Source organism: Rattus norvegicus, chromosome 4 (genome assembly GCF_021556685.1).
Source record: "Rattus norvegicus strain SHRSP/BbbUtx chromosome 4, alternate assembly SHRSP_T2T, whole genome shotgun sequence".
In the NCBI taxonomy this organism is placed as follows: Eukaryota; Metazoa; Chordata; class Mammalia; order Rodentia; family Muridae; genus Rattus; species Rattus norvegicus.
Genome location: NC_141537.1, coordinates 89,748,307 through 89,762,547, shown reverse-complemented (window position 1 = coordinate 89,762,547; position 14,241 = coordinate 89,748,307). Strand labels below are relative to the sequence as shown.

Genomic DNA, 14,241 nt, shown 5'->3' with positions numbered 1-14,241 from the left:
TGTTCAAACTCCGAGGTCCAATTCTGTAAGAGATGCTGTGAAAGACTCTTAGACAGATTAGCAGCTCGGGTAAATTTGTCATATTATATGGAGGTGACACAAAGGCCTGGGAGTTTTTGCTCACAGCCAAGCTGGGCCAGTTGCTACAGAATGTCTAATTGCTCTTGGACCAGATCTATACGTTGGTTGACAAGCATAAGGCCTCCCTGTATCTGAGTATTGTCCGAGGCCTGTCTGTCCCGAGCCACAGAGACGGTGGCCGATAAATCATTGATAGTTTGGGTTGTCTGTACTGAATTTGACAAGGCCAATGCCGAGGCAGTAACCGAGGCAGCGACTGCTGTCGTAACAATAATGCCAGCAATAATTGCAGAAATACCAAAATCTCTTTTTCCTCTAAATAAGGTCATGGTCCCCGGGGTATCAACAGGGATCGGGATAAAGCAAGGCATGCGGGTAACTACTGCGATATTTTATATGAGTAGCTGTCCAGACAGAGGCAGCAGGTTTGATGTTCCCCGTCCAGGAAAATGACAACCGTCCCTTTTCGCCCTTTCCTCCAAGTAGCATCGCCATGGGCGTAAGATCAGTGCACCTACCATTAATGCAATGTAAGGCCACCACCATAGAGAACTGTGGTGTTAGCCACAATGTCCTCCTCACCAGTTCCCCATGTGGCCTCCCTTAACCAAGCGGAAGATTGACTACATAACATAATGCAAGGGAGATCAAAAGATGTTTTGTTGAATAAGCCAAAACAAAGGCTGCCCTTAAGGGGAATAGTCCTATTTTCTTTTAGTCGTTCAACCTGTGGATCCTCAGGTAAATTCAACCTGTGGATCCTCAGGTAAATAGGCCAACCCTAAATCCCTGTTAGTGGTACATCACCGGCATCGGGAGTGGAAAGGTTGACATTATTCCCCATCGTAGCTCGCCCTGCACCGTTGCTGGCATCCATGGAAGAAGAGTGAGGAGGTGCAGGAGTCCCAGGCCCTTCTTGATCACTTGCTGTGATGCTCCGAGTAAGTCGTCCTGGGATCCATATGGGATTTTCATTGTCCTGTGGAAAAACACAGACAGCTCCCCTGGATCTTATTAAAACAGGATCCGGGCCTTTCCATTCATTTGTCAATACATCCTTCCATTTGACTAATTCTTTTGTCCTCTTGGGCTCTGAGCAATGTCGCTCAGCCGCTGTTTGTCCAGCTTAATCAAGATTTAAAAAATTTAAGGTAAAAAGGGCCAGAGCAGTGGCCACTCGGGGTGTTGGGGGGAGTTCTATCATAATTCCCCCTCTTTGTTTTATTAAATATGATTTGAGCGTCCGATGAGCATGCTCTATGATTCCCTGTCCTTGAGGGTTGTAGGGCAGGCCCGTCAGGTGGGTAACCTGCATCTGAGCACAAAACTGACGGAATTTTTGAGATGCGTAGGCGGGGCCATTGTCAGTTTTTACACATTTTGTCTTTCCCCAAGCACTCCATGCTTCAAGGCAGTGCTGAATGACATGTGTTGTTTTTTCTCCTGTAAGTGGGGTGGCATGTAGAATGCCAGAACATGTGTCTATAGATACATGCACATACTGTAATTTTCCAAAAGTAGAATTATGAGTAACATCCATTTGCCAGATTTGCAATGGCTGTATTCCTCTCAGGTTGACCCCGATGTGAGGAACTGGGAGGAACTGGCAGCACTGTTGGCATTGGGTGACTATATCACGTGCCTCTTTTCTAGTTATAGAGAAGCGGCGGCGTAAAGTTTCTGAGGTGACATGGAAATTGCCATGAAAGGCTTTAGCGGCCTCTAAAGGAGAGGCCAGGGCCACAGCTATCATTTTTGTGGCTTTGTCAGCCAAATCATTCTCTGAACTCATTGGGCCAGGGAGTCCAGAATGGGCCCGTATATGAGTAATGTATACAGGGAATCTTCTATTTAATAGGATAATTTGGATTTTTCGGAAAATATCTGCCACCTTACTAGTGGTTTTAATTATACCGGCGGTTTCAAGAATACTAACAGCATTAACCACATAGGAGGAATCTGAAACAATATTTAGAGGAACCTGGAATTTTTCAATGACCTCCATGACCACTAGGCATTCTACCACTTGGGGTGAGGTTTCAAAATATTGTCGTGAGAATACTTGGGAATTTACCACATATGCTCCCACCCCTGTTTTTGACCCATCCGTATACACTGTATCCCCTCCTTTAATGGTCTGTGGGATGTGATGCAAGGGAAAACAACAGGTTGTGATCTTGCAAAACACAATAGGGGGTGTTTAGGATAATGATTATCTATCTTCCCTGTAAAGGATGTGAGCAGCACTGCCCAATCATCAGAGGTAGCGGCTAGAGTTTGGACCTGGTAGGGTGTATATGGGATAATCAAGGATTGGGCTGGAGTCCCAAAATGACAGATGGCAGCTTTTAGGCCCTTAATAGCCAGATGTGCAGCTGCGGCTGGATAACAATCAATAATCTTCACAGGGGAAGCATGTGGATGGATCCATAACAGTGGACATTGTTGCCATAAAACTGCAGTGGGTAAATCCTTGGTATCTAGTACACAGAGTGAAAAAGGTAGAGACCAATCAATGCGTTGCAATTGGGCCTGTTTTATGGCATCTTCTACTTTTAGTAAGGCCTTGGTTGCAGCGGGAATTAGCACACGAGGGGAGGTGATGTGGCCGTCCCCTTCCAATATTTCGAACAAAGGTTTTAATTCCGCGGAAGGGATTTTCAAAAATGGTCTCAACCAGTTGATATCTCCCAAGAGCTTCTGAAAGTCATTAAGAGTATGGAGGTGGTCTCTACGGATTTCCAGTTTCTGGGGTATAATCTTATCAGGGAAAATAATGGATCCTAGAAAATGACCTGTGTCAGCAATTTGGACCTTTTCTGTAGCAATATGTAAGTACCATTGTTTAAGGGTTTTTTGTAATAAGGAATAGGCTTGTTTGAGTAATTCTAAGTCTTTATGACACTTCAATATATCATCCATGTAATGGATTAACAGTAAATTTGGATAGGTCTCCCTGACTGGTTTGAGGGCTTCCTGAACATATAACTGACACATCGTAGGGCTGTTGGCCATGCCCTGAGATAGGACCTTCCACTGGTATCTTTTATCAGGTTCAGTATGATTAATTGATGGGACAGTAAAAGCAAACCTGGGCCTATCAGGGGGGTAAAGCAGAATAGAGAAAAAATAATCCTTGATATCTATTATTACCAAATTCCAATCTTTTTGTAGGGCCGAGAGTATAGGAAGGCCCCGCTGAATGGGTCCAAGGGATTCCATCTGATCGTTAATGGCCCTCAAGTCATGGAGTAGTCGCCATTTTCCTGATTTTTTCCTTATTACAAAAATTGGGGTGTTCCAAGGAGAGGTGGAGGGCTCCAAATGTCCCAATCTTAATTGTTCATCCACCAGTCCTGTAGCTGCCTGTAATTTCTCAGAGGTTAATGGCCATTGGGGAACCCACACCGCGTCCTCCGTCCTCCATGGTATGGGTCGTGCTGCCCCAATGGTGCCTAGGAAAAACCCAGGCCTTGTTTATGGGGGTTGGCAATCGGTTCAATGGGCATGAGACGACCCTGTTCTAATCGCCCTAGGCCTTTCCCTTCCTTATAGCCCATCCTTGACATCATGTGGGCCACTTGTAGGGGGTATTCATTAGATAAGGTCAGTCCCATGGTCTGCATAACATACCTCCCCCAAAGATTAACAGGCAGGGGAAGTACATAAGGAATAAATTGTCCCTGTCGGCCATCGGCAGTTGTCCAAGTTAGAGTGGCAGAGCTGATCATAGGGCGTGACTGGTAGCCTAATCCTTGTAGAGAGTGAGAAGATTTTGTGGTAGGCCATGATTGAGGCCACCATTTTGAGGAAATTATACTTTTATTAGCCCCAGTATCCAGTTTGCCTTCCATTAATTTCTAAGCTCAATTTTGGGCGGTTGTTAAGGTGAACCACCAAATATGCCGAATCATGACCAGTGGACCCCATGGGTCCCTTGGTATCCTGTATCGTGGCCTGGGAGCACGGAAGGAGTAATAACTGTGGTATTCTATCTCTTTTACTTATGGAAAAAACCCCATCGGGACTTGAACAAAGAATCTGAACATCAAGAGAGCGCTGAGCTTCAACAAGGCCTGGATGGACTATCAGTCCTTGTAGGGCAAGAGATCCTCTCCCAAGGACAAGGCCTATGGTTCCTGGGGGTAGAGGCCCCACAGTCTGAGCAGGAATTGGCTGAATGCCAATCTGGGGCATTAGAAAGAAGTCTGAGGCAGCACGCAGGTCCAATTTTGTGTCGCCTCTTGGGGGACCTCCTCTGCCGGGGTCGTGGCCCTGTGAAAGCTGTTCCCATATCTTTGAGGGCCCTGGGACCGGGGGCCCACCAGCCCGTTTTATGACATCTCATTAGGCCAAGTCTCCAAAGGAGGGAGTAGTTTGCCTTTAATGTCTCTCACTGATCGGCACTGGTCAGCCCTATGGTAGCCTTTGCCACATCGGACACAGAGGGTTGCAGACCCCCTGTCTCCTTTTGTCATCCTGCAGTCTCCTTTTAGATGGCCTGTTTTCCCACATTGAAAGCACGATCTTTTATCCGTCCCTTTAACGGGGTGTCGCTGTGATTGGAGAATGGCAGCCGCCAGGCCTGAGTTAGTAAGGGGCCCTCCAAGTTCCCTGCAGACTCTAAGCCAATCCTGTAGCCCTTTATTTCTTCGGGGGGCTATGGCTACTCGGCACTCCTGGGTGGCTTGCTCGAAAACGAGCTGTTCTATAAGCGGTGCTGCTTGTTCAGGATCGCCAAAGATTCATCCTGCAGCCTCTGTCATTCTAGCTACAAAATCTGAGAAATTTTCCTGGGGTCCCTGAATGATTTTTGTAAGTTGATTATCAATCCCTCCTCTCCTGGACAGTGCCTTCCAGGCTCTAATAGCCGTGCTGGAGACCTGAGCATAGACGCCCCAGTGGTAAGCAGACTGATCAGCTGCAAAGCGGCCCTGTCCTGTTAAGAGTTCGAAAGTCCATTCCTGTTGCTCAGGTATTAAGGCCGTAGCATTCACTCTGGCCTGTGTTTGGGCTGCCTCATACCAGAGCGCTTTCCATTCCATGTATTGGCCTATGCTGGCAAGGGCTGCCTTAGCAACCATCTGCCAATCAGCTGGTGTCAATGCCGTCATGGCCAACCTGTCGAGTTGTGTTAGAGTAAAGTTGGCCATGACTCCATACTTTCTAACTGATTCTGCTAATTCCTTAATCTGATTATATTCAACAGGGGCATGGACCCGTCCTCCCTCCGGAGTCTCAAAGACAGGAAATGTCATACTCAGCTTTCTTCTCACCCTCTCTGGGACTAGTGAGAAGGCATGTGAGGTGTCTCATATGGAGGGGGCGCCGTTGGTGGTGGCCGCGCTAGAAGCCTTCTATTACTTCCCCTACATTCATCGGGGTAATATCTTTCCTCCTCATATTTAGCTGCTTCCTCATCTAGCTCGGCCTCCTCCTCTGAGTCTAAGGTTTTATTTTCAGAGCTTTCAGAACTGTCGAGGTTTAGCGCTTCTAGCTCTTTCACAGGGTATAGGCTGGCTCCCCCTCCTGGTTTATGTGTAGAGGAGGAAGTGCTGGAATCTGAAAATTTCAATGCTCCCTTGTCTGCGGACTTACCGGGAGGGCCTTTTTTCTTTCTTAGGACGTCCTTTTTCTTGCGCGCGCCCAACCTCTCACTACGTTCGGTTTCTGACATACTGTCCCGGACTACCTCGAGAGTGGCCTGTCCTTCTACTACTGCTGCCTTACACGTTTCATCCTTTAAACAATTCTTAACCAGCTTCCATATAGCTTTGGTCCCTAGGCGCAGATCCTCTTCCACCAATTTTCTGTCAAGGTCTTTTCCAAGTTTGTTCCATGAGGCTATTGTAAACGAGCCTGAACAAGCAAACCAAGGCGCCACACTCTCCACCTCCTTCACAAAGTTTTTAAGTGCTCTTCCTCCAATTTTGATGTCCCTCTGCTTTAACACTGTTTCCAAGGCCGTGACCACAGACTGTGAGGATCCCATAATGGGCCAGGAACACTGGCGGCTTATCTATGTCCGTCTGACAAGGCGTGAGGTGAAAGGGTAGAGACGGACACGCTGCTCTCTTATGTACGGGAGTCTTACACGCGCCTCCCCAGACGGTGCCGCTTATCTACGTCAGCCTTATCGCGTCCTTGCTCCTCAACAGTCAAAATCGAAGGTAAAAGGGAGCTGCGCGAAGCTCACTTATATACGAGAGACTGAGACGCGCCTTCAGCTGCTGTGATCATCCTTTTAGCAGCGAAAATGGTGAAAACAGAACATAATAATAAGAAAGAGTAGGGTGGCTCCCAGGACAAATACTATAGCCTCAACAAATCCTTCCCAAGGCGGTGACAACCACAGACCAAAGTCCAAGAGAGGCCTGCCTCTCCGAACGTACATGCCTGCAGTTCTGAATCCCCCTTGTCGCCAAGGGATCTCCAAAGGTGCTGACGATGGCGAGGTCTTTCCCGGGTTTTCGGCACCAGATGTCCCGCGCTACATACATCTCGCCAGCAGGAACGACGCGGCAAACACAGAATCCTTCTGCAGAAAAGCTTTAATGCCTCTTGAGAGGGAGAGCATAAGCTTACAATGCGGAGACGCCGAGTGAGGAATAACCATCCCTTATATAGGAAACGTCCTCGCCTAGGACGTGTCACTCTCTGACTGGTCGCTGCCAATTATGCCAGATGACGTACCAAAGCGTACATGTCCCTTTAAGTAGGGAAGTTACCAGGCGCCTGCGTATTGCCCTTTTTACTAGGTGCATTCTGCCGGATGCCAGTGCCATCTTGTAATGGAGTATGTGAGGACAGCTCCTCACAGAGTATCCACTTGTGCTTAAACTTCAAACTTTTCATATTGTTCATCCACACAAAAAGGCAAGGAGACAGACTTGAATAATCCAACTTTTAGATCATAGGATATTGACACACTGTTGTCATAGAAACCATGAAAATTGACTTAGTTTCTATGGATGGATCACTTCCAAATGTTTCAGAAACAGATATCAACAAAGTTTAGCTTATAGCCAGAGCAGATTCCTGTGTTGATACGAAAATTCTTAATCTTTTCCTTGGCAATGAGTAATCTACTTTTTGAAAAATTTATTTTTTATTTCATATTTCTTCTTCAATAAATACTTCTGCTTTTAGGTAAACTGAAGTTATCATTGTTTAACTCATACATTTACTTTTGCTAATTTATATTGCCTTCACTCAACAAGAAAATTCATGTAGACATCAATGATAGACATGGATGGATATAAAAACCTGCATGGGGAACATAGAAATAGATATATTATATTCACATATGAGATGTAGATCTAATAAAGAGAAAAACCATCATTAATATCTGAAACCTATAATCTGTGTAAGTCCGTTATTATTGGAGTATTTTTTCATCTTTATTAACTTGAGTTTTTCTTATTTACATTTTGATTGTTATTCCCCTTCCCAGTTTCCGGACCAACATCACCCTAGCCCCTCCCACTCCCCTTCTCTATGGGTGTTCCCCTCCCCATCCTCCCCCCATTCCTGCCCTTCCCCCAACAATCACGTTCAATGGGGGTTCAGTCTTGGCAGGACCAAGGGCTCCCCGTTCCACTGGTGCTCTTACTAGGCTATTCATTGTTACGTATGCAGTTGGAGTCCAGGGTCAGTCCATGTATAGTCTTTGGGTAGTGGCTTAGTCCCTGGAAGCTCTGGTTGGTTGGCATTGTTGTTCATATGGGGTCTCAAGCCCCTTCAAGCTCTTTCAGTCCTTTCTAAGATTCCTTCAACGGAGGTCCCATTCTCAGTTCAGTGCTTTGCTGCTGGCATTCACCCATGTATTTGTTGTATTCTGGGTGTGTCTCTCAGGAGAGATCTACATCCAGTACCTGTCGGCTTCAACTTGTTTGCTTCATCCATCTTATCTAGTTTGCTGGCTGTATATGTATGGGACACATGTGGGGCAGGCTCTCAATGGGTGTTCCTTCTGCCTCTGTTTTAATCTTTGCCTCCCTATTCCCTGCCAAGGATATTCTTTTAAAGAAGGAGTGAAGCATTCACATTTTGGTCATCCTTCTTGAGTTTCATGTGTTTTGTGCATCTAGAGTAAATCAAGCATTTGGGCTAATAGCCACTTATCAATGAGTGCATACCATGTGAGTTTTTCTGTGATTGGGTTACCTCACTTAGGATGATATTTACAGTTCCATCCATTTGCCTATGAATTTCATAAAGTCATTGTTTTTGATAGCTGAGTAATATTCCATTGTGTAGATGTACCACATTTTCTGTATCCATTCCTCTACTGAAGGGCATCTAGGTTCTTTCCAGCTTCTGGCTATTATAAATAAGGCTGCGATGAACATAGTGGAACATGTGTCTTTGTTATATGTTGGGGCATCTTTTGGGTATATGCCCAAGAGAGGTATAGCTGGGTCCTCAGGTAGTTCAATGTCCAATTTTCTGAGGAACCTCCAGACTGATTTCCAGAATGGTTGTAGCAGTCTGCAATCCCACCAACAATGGAGGAGTGTTCCTCTTTCTCCACATCCTCGCCAGCATTTGCTGTCACCTGAGTTTTTGATCTTAGCCATTCTCACTGGTGTGAGGTGAAATCTCAGGGTTGTTTTGATTTGCATTTCCCTTATGACTAAAGATGTTGAACATTTCTTTAGGTGTTTCTCAGCCATTCAGCATTCCTCAGCTGTGAATTCTTTGTTCAGCTCTGAACCCCATTTTTTTTATTAACTTGAGTATTTCTTATATACATTTCGAATGTTATTCCCTTTCCCGGTTTCCGGGCAAACATCCCCCTCCCCCCTCCCCTTCCTTATGGGTGTTCCCCTCCCAACCCTCCCCCCATTGCCGCCCTCCCCCCATAGACTAGTTCACTGGGGGTTCAGTCTTAGCAGGACCCAGGGCTTCCCCTTCCACTGGTGCTCTTACTAGGATATTCATTGCTACATATGGGGTCAGAGTCCAGGGTCAGTCCATGTATAGTCTTTAGGTAGTGGCTTAGTCCCTGAAAGCTCTGGTTGCTTGGCATTGTTGTACTTTTGGGGTCTCGAGCCCCTTCAAGCTCTTCCAGTTCTTTCTCTGATTCCTTCAACAGGGGACCTATTCTCATTTCAGTGGTTTGCTGCTGGCATTCGCCTCTGTATTTGCTGTATTCTGGCTGTGTCTCTCAGGAGCGATCTACATCCGGCTCCTGTTGGCCTGCACTTCTTTGCTTCATCCATCTTGTCTAATTGGGTGGCTGTATATGTATGGGCCACATGTGGGGCAGGCTCTGAATGGGTGTTCCTTCAGTCTCTGTTTTAATCTTTGCCTCTCCCTTCCCTGCCAAGGGTATTCTTTTTCCTCATTTAAAGAAGGAGTGAAGCATTCACATTTTGATCATCCGTCTTGAGTTTCGTTTGTTCTAGGGATCTAGGGTAATTCAAGCATTTGGGCTAATAGCCACTTATCAATGAGTGCATACCATGTATGTCTTTCTGTGATTGGGTTAGCTCACTCAGGATGATATTTTCCAGTTCCAACCATTTGCCTACGAATTTCATAAAGTCGTTGTTTTTGATAGCTGAGTAATATTCCATTGTGTAGATGTACCACATTTTTTGTATCCATTCCTCTGTTGAAGGGCATCTGGGTTCTTTCCATTTTCTGGCTATTATAAATAAGGCTGCGATGAACATAGTGGAGCACGTGTCTCTTTTATATGTTGAGGCATCTTTTGGGTATATGCCCAAGAGAGGTATAGCTGGATCCTCAGGCAGTTCAATGTTCAATTTTCTGAGGAACCTCCAGACTGATTTCCAGAATGGTTTTACCAGTCTGCAATCCCACCAACAATGGAGGAGTGTTCCTCTTTCTCCACATCCTCGCCAGCATCTGCTGTCACCTGAGTTTTTGATCTTAGCCATTCTCACTGGTGTGAGGTGAAATCTCAGGGTTGTTTTGATTTGCATTTCCCTTATGACTAAAGATGTTGAACATTTCTTTAGGTGTTTCTCAGCCATTCGGCATTCCTCAGCTGTTAATTCTTTGTTTAGCTCTGAACCCCATTTTAATATGGTTATTTGTTTCCCTCCGGTCTAACTTCTTGAATTCTTTGTATATTTTGGATATAAGGCCTCTATCTGTTGTAGGATTGGTAAAGATCTTTTCCCAATCTGTTGGTTGCCGTTTTGTCCTAACCACAGTGTCCTTTGCCTTACAGAAGCTTTGCAGTTTTATGAGATCCCGTTTGTCGATTCTTGATCTTAGAGCATAAGCCATTGGTGTTTTGTTCAGGAAATTTTTTCCAGTGCCTATGTTGAACCCCATTTTTTAATAGCATCATTTGTCTCCCTGCGGTCTAACTTCTTGAGTTCTTTGTATATTTTGGATATGAGCCCTCTGTCAGTTATAGGATTGGTAAAGATCTTTTCCCAATTTGTTGGTTGCTGTCCTTTGCCTAGTTTTCTACTTATGTCATTCGTATTGCTATCTTAAAAAAAAAAAGGAACATTTCAAATGAGCAAAGGATGTTTTATTAAGGCCTTTATCTAGACTCTATTTATATTTGTAAATTGGGAAACTAATTCATAAATATAATTTAATGACTAATATTTCTAGAAAATTGTCCTTGGTGTTCAATCTCTAATATACCTGAGAAGCAGTGACTATACAGAAAATGAATATTGTTCCTTCTTCTTCACACCAAATTCATACTAATTTTCCTGCTGATGAACATAAAACTTTACTTTTTGATTTATATTTCCATTTTCCTTGAAGTCACCAATAACCTTTATGCTTTTCTTGATCCATGCTTTTCTTTTGTCTGTTTTATATTTCACCTTAACATTTTATAACACCTAAACTATACAATAAAATGCAAATATATCTATGCCAACCCATTTTTACCCTCCTTTTCCTCTCAATCCTACAAACCTACCCCTCTCCAAGTTTATAGATTTCCAGTCATTCCTACATGTATTTTGATCCTATCTCTTTCTAGTCCAGTCTTGTCTCCTCCTATTCCCACACCATCCTCTCAACTTTTCTTTTTTAATTCATTAACTTACTGGCTTTTTCTTTTTTTTTTTTAATAAGCCACTGAGTCCAGTTACTGTTGAACATATAAGCATGAGTGAATAAACCATGAGTGATCCTATTCTTAAAGAAATAGACTAATTAGAGGAAGGATTGAAAGAGCTGAAGAGGCTTGCAACCCCATAAGAACAACAATGCCAACCAACCAGAGTTCCCAGGGACTAAACCACTACCTAAAGACTATACATGGACTGACCCTGGGCTCCAGCTGCATATGTAGCAGAGGATGGCCTTGATGGGTACCAATGAATGGAGAAGCCCTTGGTCCTGCCAAGGCTGGACCACACCCCTCCAGTGTAGGAGAATGTCAGGGGGCAGGAAGGGCAGATGAGGAGGGAAACACCGTTATAGAAGAAGGGGAGGGGGTTGGACGGTAGGCTTATGCCCAGGAAACTGGAAAAGGGAGTAACATTTGAAATGTAAATAAAAAATATCCAATAAAAGAAAAAAAAGAAAGAAAGAGGAATGTTTAAAAGAAGAAGAGGGGTTGGGGATTTAGCTAAGTGGTAGAGCACTTGCCTAGCAAGTGCAAGGCCCTGGGTTTGGTCCCCAGCTCCGAAAAAAAAAAGAAAAGAAGAAAAAGAAGAAATGATTATTCTTTCAAGAGTTATCAACTGTCAATCACTCCAGCAAGGGCAGGACCCTTGTGAGACTCCCCCCAGTACATTCTGAAATGTTAACTGTCTTGGTCTTGTGCTCCCAAATCCTTCCCACCTCTCCACTTCAACCTGGTCTTACGTTGCTAATGCTATATCTAACCTGTGAGGCGAAGGCCAGCTCTCACAGCCTATGCTCCAGCCTACTTTAGACCTTTCACGTCTGCTACAACTCTAATCCCTGGTGAGCCCAGCCTGCTCTTTTTACATCCTTGAGGTTTGAGCAGGGTCATACACCCTATTTCTAAGCCCAGCCTTCTCTGTTCATTTTAAACATAACCAAGAGAAGAAGTCTGAATATTCATGTCTCATCATAAAGTCATAAACAATATGGAAAGGTCAAGACAGAATTTTCCCCCACAAAATTCACCAGTTCTATTGGAATGTTATTCAACAGGAATTACCTAGATGAACCCCACAGCATAGAAGTTAAAAGACAAATCACTGAATAGTGTATATGGGGTTAAGAAATATATTAACTCTATAGTAAAGGAAAAGAAGCCATTAATTTGAAAGACAACCGGGAAAGGGGTTTCATAAGAATAACATAAATATAATTATAATCTCAAAAATATTAGTACTTTTAAAAGTAAGAATCATAAACTTCACCAAAGAAATAAATGGATGTTTAAAACATATCTAAATGAGACTAAAGAGAATAAATGCCCTAGAAAACACAAAAACATAAGGATGCATTAAATGACAAATATAATCCAAGACTTGATAACAGTACAATAAAGAAATAAAAACATTGAGAGTCCTCAAGCTAAAATGAACATAAACCAATGAGAACAATCAGGATACAGTTCAACAAGTAGAATGGATTAAAGTATAAGGCAGGATGTCTCCTGAAAGGCTTTGCCAGAGCCTTACTGATACAGATAAGGACATTTGCTGCTAACCATCAGACTGAGCTCAGAGACCCCAATGGAGGAGTTAAAGAAATGACTGAAGGAGCTAAAGAGGTTTCCAACCCCATAGAAAGAACAACAATATCAACCAACCATACCTCCCTAGAACTCCCAGGGACTAAACCACAAACCAAAGAGTACACAGGGAGGGACCCATGGCTCCAGCCGCATGTGTAGCAGAGGATTGCATTGTTCAGCATTGATAGGAGGAAAAGCCCTTGGTCCTGTGAAGGCATGTTTCCCCAGTGAAAGGGAAAGCCAGGGTGTTGACGTAGGAGTTGGTGGTGGGACAGGGAGCATCTTCATAAAAGCAGGGGAAGGGCATATTGGAGAGGGGGAACCGGGAAAAGGGATAACATTTAAAATATAAATACATAAACTATCCCAAAAAAAGAAGATAGGGTATAAAAACTGAAAGATAAGTAAAAAAAATAGAACAAACAAGTAACTTGAAAAGAATAAAGCATGAGAAGGGAAAATGCAAGAATTATGGGCTATCATACAAAGACCAAATCTTGAAATAATAGGCATTGATGCAGGAGAATGTCAATCTAAAGATATAGGCAAGATTACCTGGACAAAAAAAATCAGAAGTACAAAAACTTCAGAATAAAATGGTACCATACCTCAATGAACCTAACAGAAATCTATAAAATATTTGACCCAAATACCAAAGAATATATATTCTACTCAACAGCCAAAGAAATATATGCAAAATAGACCATACACTAGGGTGTAAAACAATCTTAAATTCAGAGAAATTGAAATAACTATATGTATTCTTTCTATCAGTGATGGAATAAAACTTAAAATTAACCACCAATTAGTTTCTGGAAAGTATACAAATTCAAAGACATTAAGCAATGTGCACACATGTACATGTGATCTCTCTCTCTCTCTCTCTCTCTCTCTCTCTCTCTCTCTCATACACACACACACACACACACACACACACACACACACACACATGCACGATGCTGAAGACATTGCCATTCCTATTTCAAGACCTATTATAGAGCAATGGTAATAAGAAAAAAACAGTATGTCACTGACATAAAACAAAGAGATAGACCAATGGACCAAAATAGAATATGAATGGACCCAAATATGAATGCACCTAACGTTAACCATCAGATATTTGATAAAGGTTCCAAAACATACACTAAAGATGGCACCTTGAACAAATGGAAGCGGATGTTTCCATGTAGAAGGATAAGATTGGAAAGCTTCAGTTATAAAGGGAGGATAATACAGAAGAAGAAGAAAGGAGCAGGGAATAAATAACTCTGAAGATGTCTTAAAAAAGCAAGGCAACAATTTTTTATATTTATCTAAATTATGTGTATATAGTGTTTGTATTTTAAGTTATACCACTCGTTTGATTATTTTTTTCCAACTGTTGCTGTAAAATTATAAAAATAAAAGCTGTTTTTTACCCAACACTAGGTCCAGCGCCATAGTACCCCAAGATATCTGGAAGATACCTTCATCTCAGCAGCAAAGCCTCTCACCCG

The 14,241-nt window shown here is 43.3% G+C and overlaps 1 pseudogene; it reads right to left on the bottom strand.

Annotated features, from left to right (window-relative positions):
- Positions 1-4,277: 4,277 nt before the first annotated feature.
- LOC148006277 (uncharacterized) lies at positions 4,278-6,073 on the bottom strand (annotated as a pseudogene).
- Between the last annotated feature and the right edge of the window lie 8,168 nt (positions 6,074-14,241).